The sequence below is a fragment of the Lactuca sativa genome, chromosome 7, assembly GCF_002870075.4.
Source record: "Lactuca sativa cultivar Salinas chromosome 7, Lsat_Salinas_v11, whole genome shotgun sequence".
In the NCBI taxonomy this organism is placed as follows: domain Eukaryota; kingdom Viridiplantae; phylum Streptophyta; class Magnoliopsida; order Asterales; family Asteraceae; genus Lactuca; species Lactuca sativa.
The window spans coordinates 49202401-49223397 of record NC_056629.2 but is presented as its reverse complement, the minus strand read 5'-3'; the positions used below and the strand labels follow the sequence as shown (position 1 = coordinate 49223397).

Here is a 20997-nt window from a genome sequence, read left to right as displayed (position 1 = left end):
CATGCAGGACTCACGACGTGAGAAAGGATATCTCACGATGTGAGGTTCTAAAATTCTTGCTATAATTAGCAGGCCCGACTTCGGCCATTCTTACACCTAAACTTCTTCCCTTTCTCTCCTTTGTTGAGGCCCTCTTGCATCCCGAGCCCCGAAGACCTTGTAAGCTGACCGTTTCTGCTTAGATTACATAAAATCACGCTACCAAGGTGAGTTTCACGGCCCCACTTTCTAATATTTTTCGGGGGGAAATGCATGCTAAATATCGTATATACGTTACTATTATGTCTATATGATTGTATATTAGTATCAACATAGATACTTATAATAATTGAGATTTAGTTGTTCTAAATATAATATTTTAAATATATACAACTATTATCAACCTGTCGGCATGTTATTTTACTAATGCATATCTTAAGTTATGCTTAGGATTCTATATATATGTTATGTGTGATATAGTTCCAAAGCCATATTTGGAAGTTCTATATGTTAAGTTATAAAGTATGTTGCTATTATTGGTTTTATGTCAAGATAAAACTAGACATGTTATATGTTGTTATTGTTTGTTTTATGTTAGAATAAAACTTAGTATTGTTATTGATAGTTTTATGTCAAGATAAAACTAGGAACATTATATGTAGTTATTATTGGTTTTAGGTCAAAAATAAAACCTAGTTTTGCTTCAAGATATAGCTGTTATACTGCCTAAATAGTATAGGAGTAATGTTTAAAAGCATAGTCTAGTAACTTATGATTTGAGACATGAAAATGCTTGTTAGAGCTATAGGAAGTCGTCAAAGTCTACATAAGTAATTGTATTCATCAACTAAGATCGGGAATCTTAGCGGAAATCCTCTAAATTGTAACCGTTAATCCCGTGTGAGCGAGGAAGTCGTGTATAAATAGTATACGGGTTGACCACCCCACTTGTGACTGTTAGCTACAGTCAACCAAAAGCAAATTATGAACTATCCTTTTATTTGTTATTGTTCCGGCGTCGATGAAGCGTACGATGTTGTTTCTCATGGTAAATCATGAGTGTGTTTGTTTCTCATGGTAAATCATGAGTATGTTTTGTCAGAGGTATTATGTCATAGCAGCGGTTACAGACTCATGGTAGCAAAATTGTTAGAAACATTAGACTTGGTCGTATACAAGTATTAATGTAAAGTATAAGTTTCCCCTACTTATACCTTAGAATTAAAGAATGTTTAGGTATAACACTTAATTGATAAGTAAACTATTATACCTAATATACATACTAAATGTTGGAGAGTCAAAATGATACTTTTAAAACTATACTTTTGAGCGTGCAATATGTATTACTTTATGGAGTCAAAACCTGTGGACTCACCAACTTTATGTTGACGTATTTTAAAATGCATGTGTTTTTAGGAACTTGAAAAGCTAGTATGTATTCGAACAGGAGAAGTTTTACTATTATCTTTTTGTTCATTAAGAAGTATGTCATAGTCGGATATTATGTAATAAATACTAGGAAAACAATAATGTAACTTTCAATCATCAATAAAGGTATGTATTTTCTTTAGTATTGTTCAATGTATGTTATATATATAACGGTGGTACGAAGAATGACGTTACAGTATCCGCTGTTTCCGCCGATGGCTGGGGTGTGACACTAGCTTTATTCAAAACCAAGGCCCAAACTCACACTCTGAAGGCCTAAAAGCCCAATACTCTACCGAGGCCCAACATTTGGCCCAGTTTTCCAAAATGGGCCCAAACCTCTACATGGACTTATCTTATGGCCTAACCATTTATCCTAGCCCAAAAATTTGGCATTCCGATGGTCCAATATCTCATAATCATCAAGGCCCAATTATGGCCCACCTATGGCCTAATTTTCCAAATTGGGCCCAAGCGTCCCTAATGGGCCTTATCCTAAAGCCCCATAATTTCCTTAGTCCATAAACATGTTCCCAAATGTGCCCACGAAGGCCTACAACAGATTAGTCCAACAGATGGCCTAACAAGAACCCAAACCCAATTAGGGTTTTCCATATAAAATGATGATTAAGGTTAAGTATTCCTACTTAACCCATTAAGGACTTAATCCATTAAGCCAACCACTCCAATAGTCTAAACATACAATGTGGTTGGTTGTAATTCAAAATTTCAAATCCAACAGTCCAAACGCGGGTCCCGACTAATCCAAAATACACATTTCCAAAATTAGGGTTTTCTAAACCCTAAATAAGGTTTTCAACCATACCGTGTGCCTATTAGACCATCGATTAAGTTTTTAGGTCAATTTGTATTATATAAGTTGGGCACCACCCACTACGAGCTCGGGTAGTGGTGGTCAACGACGGTCTGCGGCGGCAGCCACCACCTCGTGGTGGTGGTGGTTGTGTTTTTAGGCCAAGACAATACTAAAAGTACTTCAAATAATAGTCCAAATGCACCCAAATGCAGACCGTCATTGAAGAAGGTGGCTAACGGTGGCAGAATGGTGGTAGTGGGTGGCAGCCACCACCTCATAGTGGTGGTGACGGGCCTTCTTTGGGTTTTTTTCCCAGCCAAATGTTGCTCATACAATAATCACGACACCGACAACACATATATACTAGACATACACCCACCCAGCCACCTTCCACGCGGCTGTCGTTGCTAGAAAGACACGAAAATAGTGGCCAAAGGTCGCCGGCGGTTATAATGACGATACCGGCATTGCACCCACAGAAAGGAACGAGAGATACAGAGAGAGAGAGAGAGAAAGGCGGGTTGCGGGTGGACTTAACATACATTTTCGGTGGCTCACAACCCACACACGACGCCTCTTTCGGTCTTTGGCGTATCTCCCGGCTGATCACGGCGTCGTTGGCAGCGGGTTGTGGTGGTGACGCTTCAACGACATGGTAGCAAGCGGCGGGCGACATAGCAAGGTGGTGACGACTAAGAGAGCTCCCATGGTGGTGGCTGATGAAGATTTGGTTTAGGGTTTGTATGTTCCAACGAGAGGGAAAAGGAATTACCGGTCCAATCCCGTGTCCATACAAAATTCCTATGAGTTTGACACTTCCAGTCCCTCCTACCCAATAAACTTTTCAAAACAGATCCTTAAGTTACCATATAGCCCCTCCATGACAAATTCTTTTCAACTTAGGTACATAATTTACCATTCGGCCCTCCAAATTCCAAAATCCCTTCAATTTAAGTCCAATAATTACCAAACACACCCTGCCTTCTGAAATCATTTTCAAATTAAATGCAGAACTTACACTTTTAACCCCCAAAATCCAAAATTATATCATTTGGCTCCCTGAAACCAACACCTCGCTAAATATTATTGATTTTGGCTACCATTATATAAAATAATAATAAAAATTACATCTCATGGTTTTAGAGTTTATTATTTATTTAATTAATTTTAAACGGAATGTTACAAAAAGGAAATAGGTACAAACAAAATTTATTTAAGAATAAGTAAGGATGGAGAGTACAATTCTAATGAATTTGCAAGGTTTTTTAAAAGGGTAGGGATTAAGAGGAAGCTAACAACAACATATTCTCCTCAAAAAAATGGGGTAGTAGAGAGAAAGAATAAAACCGTCATGAATGTTGTTAATTCAATGTTAAATGAGAATAAAGTTCCAAAAGCCTTTTGGCCTGAAGCTATTAAGTGGTGTGCTCATATCCAGAATCAAAGTCCAACAACAACAGTCGAAAGCAAAACTCCATAAGAGGCTTGGAGTGGTAAGAAACCAACGGTAGATTATTTACTGCTGTTTGGATGTGTAGCATATGTACTCATTCCAAACCAGATTCAAAGAAAACTAGATGACAGGAGCAAAAAGTATATTTTGTTGGGGATAAGTGTTGAATCCAAAGGCTAGATTTTGTATGATCCAGAATCCAAAAAGGTTATCATGAGTAGATATTTTGTGTTTGAAGAAAAGACAAGTTGGGATTGAGGCACTACAGCAATAGAAATTCAACAAGACATTTTAAAATGGGAAAATGAGTATGAAAGTGATGCAGAAATAAAACAAATGATGAAGTGAATAACTGTGATGAAGAAAATGGTGACTCTGATGAAGAAAATGGTGTTACTCCTCCCTCACCCTCCAGTGCTCCCTTTGGTTCTCCTTCAGTCACTAGTGCAAGTTCCCCTCCTGATATGCCTAATGCCCCTTGATGTGCCTAATCAATGCCATGGAAACTTAATTCAAGGAAAGAGCACACGAGACAGAAGAACTCCAGATTGGTTGGCAAACTATGATGCAGGTGAAGAACATGCTCTTAATGTAATGATGTTGATGACTGAAAGCGACCCTGTAACTTTCGAAGAGGCCAACAAAGAACATAAATGGAAAGAAGCTGTGACAGCATATATTAAAGCTATAGAAAGAAATCAAACTTGGGAACTAACTCGTTTGCCTACAGAAGTTAATTGGGTGTTTAAAATCAAGTTTAATGAATTAGGATAGGTTGGTAAATTCAAGGCGAGGCTTGTGGCAAAAGGATATGCATAACAATACGGTATTGACTACACTGAAGTGTTTTCTCTGGTGGCACGGATGGATACTATTCGGCTAATACTTGCTACAGTTGCCCTAAACAGTTAGGAAGTCTTCCAACATGATATAAAGAGTGCTTTCTTACATGGAAAGATTAAAAAAAGGTATTTGTAGAGCAACTTGAAGGTTTCATCAAGAAAGGGGAAGAATATAAAGTTTATAAACTGAACAAGGCATTATATGGTCCAAAGCAGGCTCCAAGAGCCTGGTACAACAGAATTGGTGCATACTCTATAAAAGAAGGCTTTGAAAGGTGTCCAAGTGAACATACTTTGTTTACAAAATTAAGTAAAGGTACACTATTAATTGTAAGCTTGTGTGTTGATGATCTGATATTCACTAGAAATGATAGAATACTATTTGAAGATTTTCTAGAACTCCATGATGTTGGAATTTAAAATGTTAGATGTTGGAAAAATGAAACATTTTTGGGCATTGAAGTAGAAGAAAGCTCGGATGGAATTTTCATTGGCCAGAAAAGATATGTTGCAGAGGTGGTGGCTACATTTAACATGGAGAATAGAAATGTTGTGAAAAATCCAATAGTACCAAGTCCAAAGCTTTTGAAAGATACAGGAGAAGAAAAAAATGATGAAACCATCTTCAAAAAGATGGTTGGAAGTCTGATGTACCTAACTGCAACCATGCCTGACTTGATGTATGGTGTGTGTTTGATAAGCTAGTTCATGTCTGCTCCAACTAAGATGATCTGGCTTGCTGCAAATTGAATTTTGATGTACTTAAAGGGAACAACTAGCTGGGAATATTTTACAAAAGGGGAGTCAAAGGTATTAGATTAATGGGCTTCATAGAAAGTGATAATGTTGGAGATATAGATGATCGAAGAAGCACATGTGGACATCTGTTTATGCTTGGAAATAGAGCTGTATCATGGGCTTCAAAGAAACAACCAGTTGTTGCTTTATCCACCACAGAGGCAGAGTACATAGCAGCAGCCTTATGTCCATGTCAAGGTATTTGGCTTAGAAGAGCCCTAGATAAACAGGGAAATGAAGATGAAGAAGGAACTGTTATTATGTATGACAACAACTCTACCATACAACTGTCAAAAAATCTGGTCTTCCATGGAAAATGGAAGCACATCGATGTAAGGTTCTATTTTCTAAGGGATCTTGTGAATAATGGATTTGTTGAACTCAAATACTGCAACACCCAGGGTTAAATAGTTGATGTTATGACAAAGCCTTTGAAACTTGAGCTATTTGAAAGATTTTGGAGCATGCTTGGGATGACCGGGATGAACTAAGCTAAAATGTTAATACATGTGTTTGAGGCAGACTTAGGAAGTAGCCATGTTTATTTTGAGTTTATGTTTTGACTACTTCTGGCTAATAAGTTATATTATTTAGGAAGCACTATTATTCCAGAAGTAGCCACGTTTATTTTGAGTTTATGTAATTGGCTATATATAGCTCTGTTCTTTTTAGTTTAAATAATACATACCTTCTCATATTTCTTTGTTTTGATATCAACATAGAAAGGTATTAAAAAGAGGCCATGTAGAAAAAATATATTTTTTTTATAAGAGTATATATATATATATATATATATATATATATATATATATATATATATATATATATATATATATATATATATATATATATATATATATATATATATGCAGGCAAACATAAATCTAAATCGAAATATCGTAATAATAGTTATTATTAACATTAATACGATAGATTCTTTTAATTTTATTCATGCGTAACTTATGAATAAGAAATTAACTCATATATTTTATTATGTGTTTACATTATCATATAGTTTAAAAAAATCATAATGCTTTAATCAACTTTATATAAAATGATACTATTTCATAATAAATAAAAAAGATATCGCTATTTTTTATAGTAAATAACAAAAATATTACATTATAATAATTATATTATACGTATTAGATAAATATTAAAGGGGAATAAAAATAAAAATGAAATGAATATTTTTACAGCAGACTATATATAACTAATATTACAAGGGAAATAAATGTCTCTACACCAAATTAACTACTGTTAAGAGCGAGATAAAAACTTATTAATTAAAGAAGAATAATAAAAAATATTAAGTATATGATATATATTAGATGTGAGACTCATATATTATACGTGTTGATTAAAAATAAATTAAATATAAAATGTAAACAATAAAAATTTTAAAAATAAAATTAAAAAATATGAAATTAAAAAAAAAACATATTACTTGTAATGTATTATCAGATTTATTACATTTAATATTTTACATATATAAGTGTCAATGTTATGTGGCTTCTTAATTTAAATAATTAAAAGAAAATTAGAAATTAACATGTAGATATTATTTATTTTAAAAAATATCACAAAATAACAAATGTGAAAACTAATAAAAGATTAACAAGTGACAAAATGAATCTTCATTTATTATAGTAGATATATGTAATAGTTCATTTGATACTAAGAGGATTTTGTAAATGAAGGGGACACGGTTTTTGTCCCACATTTTATATTTTTCGGTGTGGAAAATTTAAAAAAAAAAGTATATTAAGAAAATATTAAAATGAGAAAAACATATTTTTATATAGTTTTAGAGTCTTTTTTTCCAAAAAAAAAATTATAAACATTAAAAATAAAATAAACAAAAAATAACAACATAAAAACTATTGATGTCAAAATATATATAGAATATGCAAAATATGTTTATATATTCCATAATATATACGCAGATCTGTAGAATATTTGCACATATTTTGTATATTCTATCTGCATATTCTATATGTTCTAACATAATTATCGTGATTTTTTTTTTGGAAAAGAAGTTTAGAAAACTATAAATAAATTTGTTTTTTATTTTCATTTTTAATTTTCTTTTTCGTTTTTTTCACTTTTTGAATTAATTAAAGGCATTCTAAATGTGTGGCTAGAAAAACGAGTGTTCTCTCACAAAATCTCATTATCATATAAACTCAACCCTATACACACCCTATATATGTATATATAATGCATGTATGTGTAATGTATTTGTAATCTTAATATATTCTAATTATTTTTAAAGTTCACAAAAATTACAAACATGGAAGTTTATTTATGAACTTTAAAAATAATTAGAATATATTAAGATTACAAATACATTACACATACATGTATTATATATACATATATAGGATATGTATAGGGTTGAGTTTATATGAGAATGAGATTTTGTGAGAGAACAATCGTGTTTTTAGCTACAAATTTAAAATGCCTTTAAATAATTAAAAAAATGAAAAAGAAACTAAAAAATGAATAAATTTATTTATAATTATTATTATTGATATTGTTATTATTATTATTGATATTACTATTAATTATATCATTATTATTGTAATTTATAATGTTAATATTTACTATAAAAAGTAATAATAATAATGAGTATATTATTTTAATTAAAAGATTAAGTAGTTATTTAATTACTTAATTGAACTATAGTTCTTATTAATTATAATAACAAAAATACTTATATATATATATATATATATATATATATATATATATATATATATATTATTTTAATTATAAAAATAAATAATTATACAAGTAATAATACCAAAAATAATAATTTAATTATTTTTAGAATATTATTGTAAAAGAAAGTTGAGTTTTGTTCTAAAAGACATTTCCGTTGGTAATAAGTCAATGATTACCGACCGAATGCCGACAGATACCCCAAGTGAAGAATTTCATTTACATTTCGTCGTTATTTATTGACGAATTTCCGATGGAAATTATTTTCATCACTATTGTGTCGATATTTCATCATTAAAATTAGAGTTTTTATGTTTGTCACAATTCTGTCAAAATTTCTTCACTAATTTTTGATGGAAAAATTCCATCACTAATTTACGTAGGAATTAACCCAGCTTTCTAGTAGTGAATGTAGACAATTAACTATGAGGTGCTATTATATATTTATCCCTTCTCGGTTATATAAAAAAAGTCAAAAATAAAAAGTACACATTCATTCACTCATACGTTGGATAGAACAAACAGTTAGGGAATACGTATAAAATTAGCTTTAACCATACATGTATGTATGAAACTGGGTTATTGTCATGGCCTTTAAGTTAAAAAAAAAAATTATTAGTTTACAGTACTTAACTAAGTATGTAAAGTAGCAACATAGTTTCATATTTTATAAAAATATCTAATAATGCAACACTTGGAAGCAACATGTATATTCAGATAACTATTGTCTTTCGGTTTTAAAGCTATCCGGAGGGGAGGGTTAAATCACACGTAAGATCCTATATGGAAAACCAACCCACGCGTAAACACTGTTTCTGGTGGGTTGGCTATAAAGTGGTTGCCAAAACTCATGAAGACAAATAAGGTGATTGACTAATGGTTATGACAGTTTCCATTTTCTCTCCTCTCTCCTCTTTTTCGTCACTCACTACCAACTCATCGGTGAACATCATTTTTACAACCTAGTTGGTTGGTCGTGGAATGCTAAAATATCTACATTGTACTGAATTGTCTGGTGGTTTGATTGTGACCACTCCCAATTTCACAACTATTATTCTAACAGACGTTGCAACATTTAAGAAAAACATGTTGCATCGGATAAATGAAACAATATTATTATTATTATTATTATTATTATTTTGAATTTGCTTTATAACAAAAGCTGCAATTCCTATATTATTGCACTTTTTTTTTGACATATTAGACATATTTCAATTACAACATTTTTAATTGTCATCGTACAATGAGTGAGATGGCAAACGGGCAACAAGCTGTGTCATTAAGCCTTTTTGAATGGTAAATCTAATTCTTTTAAATACTACATCAGAAGATCTAGGAGATATAACATTACTATGCATGATTCGTTGTACTTTTTTAAGAAACTCTACCGCATCCGGTGCGAGGAAACCAAACGTATCAAATGCAAATGGTATGAACACGTGTTGATTTTTCAGGCACGATCTCTCATGTTTGGTGACTTTGTTTGTGGCTGCTTTTAAAACAGCATGTCTCGTTGTGAAACCTCCAACCCTCAGTCCCACGAGAAGGGATACCTCTGTAAAATTCATACATGCGTGTTTCCCTTCGCTGTAAAACCCTCAACCGTCAGGCTCAGTGCTTATATTATATCTACATTGAGTGCAAATATATATGAACCTTAATTAATGATTTTATAAGAGGAAATATTTTTATCTAGATGTTGTTTTTCATGTCTACTCTCACCATTCTATCATAAAAAATATAATGATAATATATTTCATTTGTTGTCTTCCATTTTTAACAGAAAGTTTTATGTTTAGTTGAAAACCTTTAAACGCATTTGGCTATATGTTTGAATGGGAAATTAATTAAGATTTAGAGTATAGATACGTTGACTAATGAAAGTATGCCCATTCTTCTTCAATTGTCTCGGTTCTCTATAAAGCTCCTTTATATTTAGCATTATATCGTAAAAGGTAGTAAAGAAGAAAATATCTTGTAGCAACAGGATGTTTGGTTGGAGAGCTATGGCTGCAATGGTGGTCCTAACGATATTGCTTATGGTGTTGCCCCTTGTGACACCACCTCTTCCTCCCCCTCCATTGATTGCTGGATGTGTTCCGGTTATGATTATGTGTGCACTTCTGTACTTAGCTTTTACTGTTCCAAACATACCTAGTGATACCTGCTGATGTGGTTATACATAGATTCATAATATAGGCCCCACCCCAACCCCAAAGTAATTTGAATTCTTATATATACTTGTTAAGTAACAGGAATAAGGGCTTCATATCGTACCCTTAACAAAATTTGAAAATGAAAAAATGTACTTTGCCGATTAAAGATTTGATGCTGCCATTTTGTGAAGTTCCACTTGTTATATATATATATATATATATATATATATATATATATATATATATATATATATATATATATATATATATATATATATATATATATATATATATATATATATATATATATATATATATATATATATATATATATATATATATATATATATATATATATATATATATATATATATCGATTAAAGATTTGATGCTGCCATTTTGTGAAGTTCCACTTGTTATATATATATATATATATATATATATATATATATATATATATATATATATATATATATATATATATATATATATATATATATATATATATATATATATAGGGTTAAAGATCAAATGTGAATCTTAAGAATTGTATGAACCTATAACCAAATCCTGACCATTGGATTTGAAAAAATGAATGGTTATGATCATAGGTTACATATTATGAATATGGACTTGCATTTACTATCCGATTACACTCAATTAATTATAAAAACAAATATGATATTTTCTTAATAGAGAGAAATTTAAATTAACTAAATTTAGGCAAATAAGTCAAATCATTTAATAAATTAATCAATCAATTAATATCTAGTTTTTTTTTTTTTTAAATAAACGAGTTCAGTTCCTAAAAAATTTAAATCACCTCTAATTAGAAATATTCTTAAAGAATATTATATATCAATTTTGAGAATGAAGAAGAATTGATTTTTTTAATTAAATAAGCATTTTTTTTAGAATGCTTAAGAATGTATGTTTTAGTCAAATAAGCATTTTTTAGAATGATTTTTTTTAGTTAAACATGCATTTTCAATTTTGAGAATGATTAAAAATCGATTTTTTTAGTTAAAATTTCATGTTTGTTGTTGAAAATAGTTAAAAATGACATTATCGTAAAATACTTTTGAAGAATGAAAATTTATTCTTTAAGAATCAAAGTTAATTCTCTAAGAATGTTTTGATGTATAAATGTTTCCAACCACTATTTTCATGAGAAAAAAAATATATAGCTAAAGTTATGTTTTGATTTTGAAAGACACATATATTTTGGTTCTATAAAAGAATATGCATTGATTGTCAAAAACAATATAATTAAACAAAAAAAAAACAATATATTATGATGCATTCTAAACGAATAATATTACATATATTCTTGAAGAATATTTTGTTGCATTCTAGAAGAATATGCATTGATCATCAAAAGTAACAAAATTAAACAAAAAAAAAAAAAGAATATATTATGATGCTTTCTAAAAGAATAATACAATTTACATAACAAAGGAAATAAATTTAAGATAAATGGGTTTTATATCTAAACAAAACAATACCAAAATGACATGGACAAGAAGAAGAGTTATGACACCACCCATAAATACACTTGAGTAATATAAACACAGTTGATCGGCAATAACACTTTAGGCGAAAACTAAGATTGATTATTTTTCTAAGGAGCAACATCACAACTTGAAGTGACACTAAACATCTATATACTTAAAAAACATTTAGCCAACCAAAATTTTGTAGCAAATAATATATCATGAATCTCAACTTTTAATACTTGCTTATATCATGGTCTTCAAAATTCAAATGCATTAATGGAGAGTTCAGTAGCACCCAAAGAGATTATGTTAGATGCTCTAAATTCAAATGGACTTTGTGACGATATTATATGCTAGATCTTTCATTAGAGTTGGGAAATAATGCTTAGATCCACGAACACCCCTGACTGCAAACTGGATTATAACAAAACATTCTAAAGTGAGGGTTGGTCCCACTCTTATTTACTCTAAACACACTTCTTTATAACTAATACTAACAGCTTATAGATGAACTGAAGGCAAATACATATGAAAGAATCTGTTAGAATAAAGATACACACAAAAAGAAAACTCACCTGTTAAGTCCACGCGAAAAGCAAACACCTAAAACGAAAAGTCTGAAATTGAAGCCCATGTAACCTAGCCAACGACCATCCTCTATGAGAAAAATAAACAGATGCCAATACTTACATTCATCCTGGTCTGCACCGACCACCAACCATCAAGATTTCGAAAAGCAACCCGTAATTTCATATCATAAGAGAGAATGAGTTATGATCGGTTCTAAGGGAAGGATAGCTATGATTGAGACACAAGTGGAGAAGTGGGTATCACCGGTTTTTCCTTATTGCAGACCTACATAGAGAAAAAGAAAAATAAGGAGTCGAATTTATGGTCGTATCTTTTACCAGCCATCGTGAAGGAGAAGAAGGAAGGATAAAAGGGTTTTCTTGGATGGGATTATCAGGTGTCCTATATACAAAGGCATAGGAGGCGAAACCCCTGATCAACGATTTAAGAAAAGGAAAAAGGGTGATGCGATTTCATACATGCGGTTGAATCCTGATTATTTTGAAGTTTATATGAATTGATTCAAAACGGGGAACAAGAAAGGGCAGTAAGAAGGAGAAATGTGACACCAAGGAAACACACACATGATGTTGGTTGTGAGTGATTTAGTCAAAGTCTAGGGTTCTTAGTGTAGTTACCGGGATGCTATAATTACAGGCTATAAATTGTAATTAGTTACCAAAATTAAAATGATTTAATATTATAGAATAACTAATTTAAATGATTGGAAAAGAATTGGTCATACATTCATACAATAATTAAGGTTTATATATGAACCTAACTCTCTCTCTCTCTCCCTCTCTCTTTATATATATATATATATATATATATATATATATATATATATATATATATATATATATATATATATATATATAATTGTGAATTCGTTATTCGATGTTATTATAATAATTTTTTCTTTTATCTTAATTGTTTAATTACTTGTTTTTATTTTCATCATACAAAATTTTAAATTGACTCTTACTAATTTAGGTATTGATTTTATAAATTTATCAAAGTCTCTAATAAATTAGATTATTACTTGATACAATGAATTAATTATTTGTATTATTATTTCTATATGTATTACTAAATTACATATAATATTGTTTTGTATAATAATTTAATTATATGTTTGTAAATGAAAAATTTTGTGATTAGTAAACTTTGTTATGCAGTGGAAACAAAGCAAAAAAAAAAAATAGAATCATTTTTACGCATAATGATTTACCACGAGGTGAAAAAAAAAAAACTGCAATAGAAATGGATGATCAACGGGAATAGAGCGTCGTGTGTAACTTAAATGAAGGTTTTATTTTAAAACACATACATTGTTACATTTTGTTACCATTTCAAGTATTTCGCTAGTTGTTTATATTTTGTAAATTATTTACCCGTTTTTCGCTAGTTGTTTTATATTTTGTAAATTATTTACCCGTTTTTCGCTAGTTGTTTTATATTTTGTAAATTATTTACCCGTTTTTAAAACAAAATCTTGGCTATGCCACTGAAAGCGAGTGGCGGGGGTCACATTTATTCGCTGAGTTTGTGATTTTGGTGACGAAATCATCATAAGTGGGGGAGACTTGTCACGCCCGTAAGTTAGGGCTATACGTTTTAAGTAATTTTAGTTATAACTAGACAAGAATCCCTTTGTAGGATATCCCTTTGTAAAGTATAGTCTTACTATACACCACAATACACTACTCAAGGACACTAAAAACATAAATCATACATGATTACATGAGTTACCAGACACTTCTCCAAGACCATCAAATCATCATACATGATTACATGAGTTACCAGACACTTCTCCAAGACCATCAAATCATCCCATATTGTTGTCTGTAAATTCACGAAATTGATGCAAAAACATAACGAAAGTAACAATCTGAAGTCTCAACATAAAATGTATACATATACTTACTTGTACATGGTTAATAATACACCAAAGGAAAGGACAAAACAGGAACAACATTGGTATTTCCAAAATTACCCTAAAGCCCTTTTATTTGTTGAATTTCCGATATTGTCCTTATCTATCATATGTGGCAGAAGTTGATGCATAACAGTTGAAAGCTCATCTGCAAATTTTAAGCAAATGACCATTTTTCCCTCACTTATACATTTTTTAGAAATTATCATTATCATTACTAATCATCACACTATTTTTAATTTTTTATTTTTAAAAATAAATCCTATTCACCACAACAATAGGAAGCAAGTGATTTTTATGTTGCTAAAAATGGGAGTTTTTGGGTACCGGGACACCAAACCAAACATATTCTGATAGAATTTTTTAGATATACCACAAATAATATAGAAATCATATACGACATTTCATCAAACGTCTCCCATGCGCAAATCTGTTAAGAACATATGTTTGTCCAAATCGGTGATCATATTTTCCAATCTTTCACCAGTAACTTTCTAGATGGGAGTATGTAGGACAAATCAAAGTTGTAAAATAAGCTCAAAATACCTTTTTTACTTTAATTTAAAAACTAAAGCAAAATGCCTGATGACCATTCTTTATCCTAAAATATGTTACAAAATGAAGGTCAGGAAACAGGTTCTTATTCTCAAAGTATAAGAAGCCGATGATCTAAGCGAAAAATGAACAATCCCAAGAAGTCTTCTTACAACAAAAATTAAAGAAGGTGAATGAGATAAAATAATGACCCAAAAGTAATTTTTCATAAACGGACCGAGATCGACATTCATATAATAAGGGAAATCTGAATTTTAGAGTTTTGGAGGGCCATCACCTACTCATATATAAAATCATAAATTAGAAGTTTGCACATAAAGCTTTTAGTTTGAAAGCAGGGATATGTAAAGAATTAAGAACATGAACATACAGTTGTAACAAATATGGTTTATGAATGTGTAAAATATGTTAATGAATAGCTATAATGAACATCAATTAGAAACAAAACAATACATTTTATCTACTTAATTATAGATAAAGAAAGAAACATAACCTTACATTGAAATTGGAACCACGATTTGGTTTGTTTCCATCAAGAAGTTGAAAAAACTATTAAAATCATATTTATATAAGAAAAATACCAGAAATTACCAAATATTGATATATAATAAAATGAATTGTGCACTTACCAACTCCATCTAAGCTATATCAAAATAAGATGCCAATTTGCAAAGAAGAACAATATTCCAGGATCATTTATTGTAAATTACTATAAAAGCAAAAACATATATAAGAATTTAGAAGAACGCGGATCTGATGAGTTACCTTGCCTCAACTGTTTTTTTATGGTATTGTTCTCTAACTCACCATTACTCACCTGTGAGAGCCTTGCTTCAAGTTCCACTTCTCAACCAATAGTAATACAATACAGCCTAAAAAATAACTAAAAATAATTAAAATTAATAAATGCAATCCTAGTATCCTACAAACTTAATCATGATTATCTGAAGGTAACAAATGTACAATGTTATTTCATTTTTTGGAATTCCAATGAGCAATCATTTTTTTCCTTTTAAAATAAATGAAAGTAGCATGCCAAAGATTTATAAAGAAATAAAAGTAGAATGCTATTTTAAGCCATGGTTTGTGTGAAAAGTACACCGGGAAAATTGGTAGTATTCTAATATAAAAATATTTAATCATTACGTGACATTCCTCAATTAAAAAGAACGCATGTTCTTATAAATTCCTGAGTAGCCAAATCACATATAGTTATAGAAATAGAACAAATAAAATATTTGATTATTTTTTTGATAATTGTTATGTACCAGTTCTTGTTCTAGCAGATTGGTCTCTATGATCTGCTTCAAATGAGATCCCTTCAGCACTTCAACTTCTTTCAATAGCTTTATGCAATAAAAATATAAGCTTGATATGACCATAACATATAAAACAAAAAAAACATAGAAAACCTGATGGGGCTTCCCTTCCTCAATAGATGATGACAGATGGCGATCCGGGCTATCATCTAACAGCTGAGATGAAGATGGCAACTCCTCTGTCATCTAACAGCTGGACATTCAGCTTTCTAACTTGATCTTTTAATCCTATCACGGAATCATTCAGCAATGGAACCCCATAAGACGAACGACTTGAATCCACTTTCATTATACTTTCTTGCAGATCTCCTATTCGATTAAGAATCACCAACGGAACAACAATCTGGAAAAATTTTAGCATCGATACATTTAGCTTATCCAATTTAACCGTGTGAGTGTATATTTTGAACCATTTGACATGATTGCATTTCAGAAAAAGGGCTTCTGCGCCCACTATTTGAGTAATGAACATACCGTTTTCATGTTTCAGCTGATCTGATACCTTAGTTTGATTCTCAAGGTTTTCAATCATAGGCGTTATTGTCGTGATAGTTTATTGTATTTCAATGAACTCAGAGTGAACATGAAAGGATGTCTTTAGTACGCGTATGATGATATCTGATAGTTTAGAAACAGGGGGTCCTAGCCCAGCTCCCAAATGTAACAGATCAGCAATTAATGAACTTGAAGAAGTTGAATTTTTGTAGTGTTAGTGAACTTTTAAACAGAAATTAATGAACTTTGAAGTTGAACTGTGATCAGAAAGTATCAAACGTGGGAGTGTCTCTTGGTTCTTGTGTAAGCATAATGTAAGAAAATCAGCTCCAACTCAGCCAACGGACACAAATCTGCTCCAACACAGTGAAGGGACACTCGAAGGAAATTAGAGAAGGAGAAAAAGGGCTCACCGTCGGTCGATCGGTTGGTAGTGGATAACCCCTACTTCGCCTATCGCTTCCATACGTCCATTGCCCTACCGTACCCCCAACTTCTGATCTCTTCAAACCCGTGAACATCGTCGGTAATACAGTTACAGAAAAGGATGGAGAGGTGGAGTCTGTAGAAGATGAAGCTGCAATTGAACGATCGTTGGTGAAAACGTCATCCAGCGGTTGAAAACGTATGAGCATTAGGGTTCAAAAATTGGAATCGAACGGAGCAAAAAAAACAGAAAATCAATTGGAATTACCTACTGTTGTAGAAAACTAAGATAAGTAGTGGGAAGAACGGAGAAGAATCTGGAAAAGGATTACAGATCTCCTCCGAGAGATTGGATAGAAATGGATTGAGGCTGGGATTTTCTATGGAAGGAAGAAAGAGATGGAGCGCTGGAAGGAAGAATGGGGAAGGTCGTAAGAATTAAAGTGGTGATGTAAAAAGAATTAATGGGGAAGGTACTTGTGTAGGCATGTTATTGGAGAACAAAACAGTGGAGAAGATAACAACTGATGTCCATGGCGGTGCAACATCTGATTGTGTGGGAGAGGCGGCAAAGGATCAACCGACTAAAACATTGATGGTCAGGGACTAAAGCTTTAAAACATAATCAGAGAGAGAAGAAGAAGAAGAAGAAAGAGATGGTGGGTGGAAAGAAGCGGTGGAAAGGAGATCAACAGAATGACACGTATCAATGGAGTCGATGACTCACGCACCCAGGCATTTACCACTCAGCTTGAACACATTTGTCAACATAGTAAAACTGCATGACCATTTTTGCCAAACCAAAAACATTACGTAAACCCTTTCCATGAAAGAAACCAAAAACCATGGGAGAAAGGCCACCAAAGACAAAGGAATCTAAGTAGAAGGTTGGAATAGACAAATCAGATGCATGTTTACTGTAGCTACCAATAGACAATTTTAATATATAGTATAAATATATATTTTATTTAATAATTAAAAATCATCTAATAGGATAATAATTCGTTATACTTGTTATGGTTATATAAATATCTATTTAATATATGCACGTTAAGTGAACAAATATTATAAGTATATAATATTTGTAGAAAATCTTATTATAAAATTTATCGTTGAAGCGATAAAATAAAGTGTAAAAATAAAAGATTATTTAGGATAAATAATCTTAATAAAAGTTGTAATAGTCATGATGACGATCCCGTGAAAATAAAGAACGCTTAAATTTGAATTCATGTGAGAAAGTTATGATTTTTCGAAGTTTCTCGTGCAACCTTACACAACAATGTGTGTCATAAAAAAAGTATCAGAGATAGGTTGCTTATTAGCCGAAGTGTCTAAACATAAGTCATGGTTAGAGGTTAGCATTTGGACCTATGGACCGGACCATACCTGTGAATTGGATTAGACCGAATCGTTTTTTTTGGACCCCCGGGCCAGTTCTCGGTTTTAGGATTTGAGCAAAACCGGTCCTGTTTTTCTACCGGTCCGGTACGGGAGTAAAAACTGGTTTTGGACCAGATTATTTAAAAAAAAATTATATTATGTGAAATTTTTTTTAAACAAACATATTTCATTCATTTTAAAGCGGATTGACATGCATTTTTTTGAACATATAAGTAATAGATTATAGATGATTTTAGATTATATGTTTGTTATTTTGGGGGTTATATTCGATGTGTTACAATCATTCAAAGATGAGATATCAAATCTAAAATATTTCAACTTTTCATTAAGAAATTTAAACTTTTGTATTCTGTGAAATTCTTTAAGCAAGCATATCTCATTCGTTTTAAGTCGGATTTACATGCAGTTTTTTCAACATGTAATTTAGAGTTTGTAGATGATTTTATACTATAATTTGTTGTTTTTCGTGTGATATTCGATAAGTTACAATCCATCAAAGATGAGATATCAAAGCTGAAATATTTTAGTTTTTCATCAAGAAATTTAAACTTTTGTATCATGTGAAATTCTTTAAACAAGCATATATCATTCGTTTTAAGTCAGATTGGTATGTGGTTATTTCCAACGCGTAATTTAGAGTTTGTAGATGATTTTAGCCTATAATTTTGTTCCTTTTAGTGTTACATTTGATGAGTTACAATCCTTCAAAGATTAGATATCAAATCTAAAATATTTCAGCTTTTCAACAAGAAATTTAAACTTTTGTATTATGTAAAATTCTTTAAGCAAGAATATCTCAATTGTTTCAAGTAGGATTGAAATATACTTTTTTCCAACGTCTAATTTAGCGTTTGTAGATGATTTTAAACTTTAATTTTGTTGTTTTTGGTGTTATATTCAATGAGTTACAATCCTTTAAACAAATGGTATCAAGTATAAACAATAAAAGTTTGACCGGTCTAAAGGACACAAGAAACGGAAGCATATTCAGTTTTTCGAGTTGTACTGTATCAAATCCAAAAAAGTATTCATTTTAACGAGTTGTAACATATTAAACCCATCAACATATTTGTTTTAACAAGTTGTATCAAACACAAAAATGTGTTTTAACACGCTGTATTGTATGCATGTAAAGTTGTATCGGTCCAAATGGGTCTAAGAACCAGAAAACCTGGAACTGGACCTAGACCCAGTAAGTGTCATCCAGTCTGGTCCATGCTCCACAATATTCTCCGAAACCGGTATGTTCCAAGAGCTGGCCCGGTCCAGTTTGGTCCGGTCCTGTCCAAATGTTCACCCCTAGTCGTGGTAATCATAATCATGAGGCTTTGAGTATAAGGAACGTATAAATCTGACTTCATATGAGGAAGTTATGATTTTTCAAAGTTTCATGTCGACACATTACAAGTGTATGTGAAACAGAAATCGAAATGAAAATTGGTTGCTTGTTAGCGCAAACAATCTAAAAGAAAGTTGATGTCCTCGTAAATACGAAATTGTAAATCTAGAGAACATCAAGAACAGAGTTTGTATGAAGGAGTTATGATTTTTGCACGGTGTTTTACAATGCATTTCTTATAGACTGTATATTAAAAATAAGATGTGAATTAGCCGACGAAATCTTAATGAAAGTTTTAGTACTCGTCAATACAAAACCAATTATATAAATAACGTCAAAAAATGGAGTTCATATGCGAAATTTATGCTTTTTTGAAGATTTAAGATTTTACCTCTGAAATGTGACACTGACCCATTCACTATGCGTCACGTGTCAACATCAGAACAAATCGTTGCCACCTTCGCTGAGGCGTGGCACGCTTTTTAAAAGACATGACATGCCCCCTTTGAAAACAGTTTATAAATAGCCCCTAATGGCTCAAAGTGTCCGCAAAGAGGCGTAGCAGCAATAGAAAGCTCGACAGAAAGAAGTGTTCGATATCGAAGTTCTACCCACGACTTTCAGAACTTTTTTCAGAAAACTGTGTAAGATAAGTTGCACTTACTATGTTTTAAGTGTAACTCATATTTATGTTCATAGTCATTATTATGAGCATGTAAATAATATTAATTAGTGATTCTAAATCAAAATACTGATTGATCTACTTAAGACAGTGATGTCTAGGCTAGATCTAGTGAGGCTTTTAAAGTGGATTTTCCAAATAGTATACTCTTTATATCAAACGGATCCTACCTCCGATACGATCTTACCTGGTTATTCCTTATCTACTAGAACTTGAAGTATTTATTTGGATTATTGTGAATATTTTGAAATAGTTATAAAAACCCAAATTATATATATATATATATATATATATATATATATATATATATATATATATATATATATATATATATGTATATATAGGAACGAATATTGAGATGTAGTTATACTCGTATTTAGGTTGTGTAAAAGGGATAAGTTGAAGTATTATCCGAGGAGCTAGGCTTCCTGTGGAAAATCCACCTTAATCAAGTGAGTGCATGGATACTTTCATGAACATGATTTTAATACAAGTATTTATCAAAGTATTAAATATATGATGAAATTTTATATGTGAATTAAATGCTTATTATTTGGAATATGTGGTAATATTATATA

General features: G+C 31.2%; 1 long non-coding RNA gene across 8 annotated transcripts; it reads right to left on the bottom strand.

The window, feature by feature from the left end:
* Nucleotides 1–14115: 14115 nt before the first annotated feature.
* On the bottom strand, nt 14116–17924 carry LOC111890313 (uncharacterized). Of its 8 annotated transcripts, XR_002849819.3 has the most exons (5): nt 17263–17924; nt 16023–17145; nt 15384–15626; nt 15253–15303; nt 14116–14347 (listed from the first exon to the last, which is right to left on the bottom strand). It is a non-coding gene; the product is annotated as an uncharacterized LOC111890313 (long non-coding RNA). The 8 variants fall into 8 exon arrangements; XR_002849799.3 differs by having other exon boundaries at nt 15253–15626; XR_002849813.3 differs by having other exon boundaries at nt 14116–15303; nt 17263–17923.
* Between the last annotated feature and the right edge of the window lie 3073 nt (nt 17925–20997).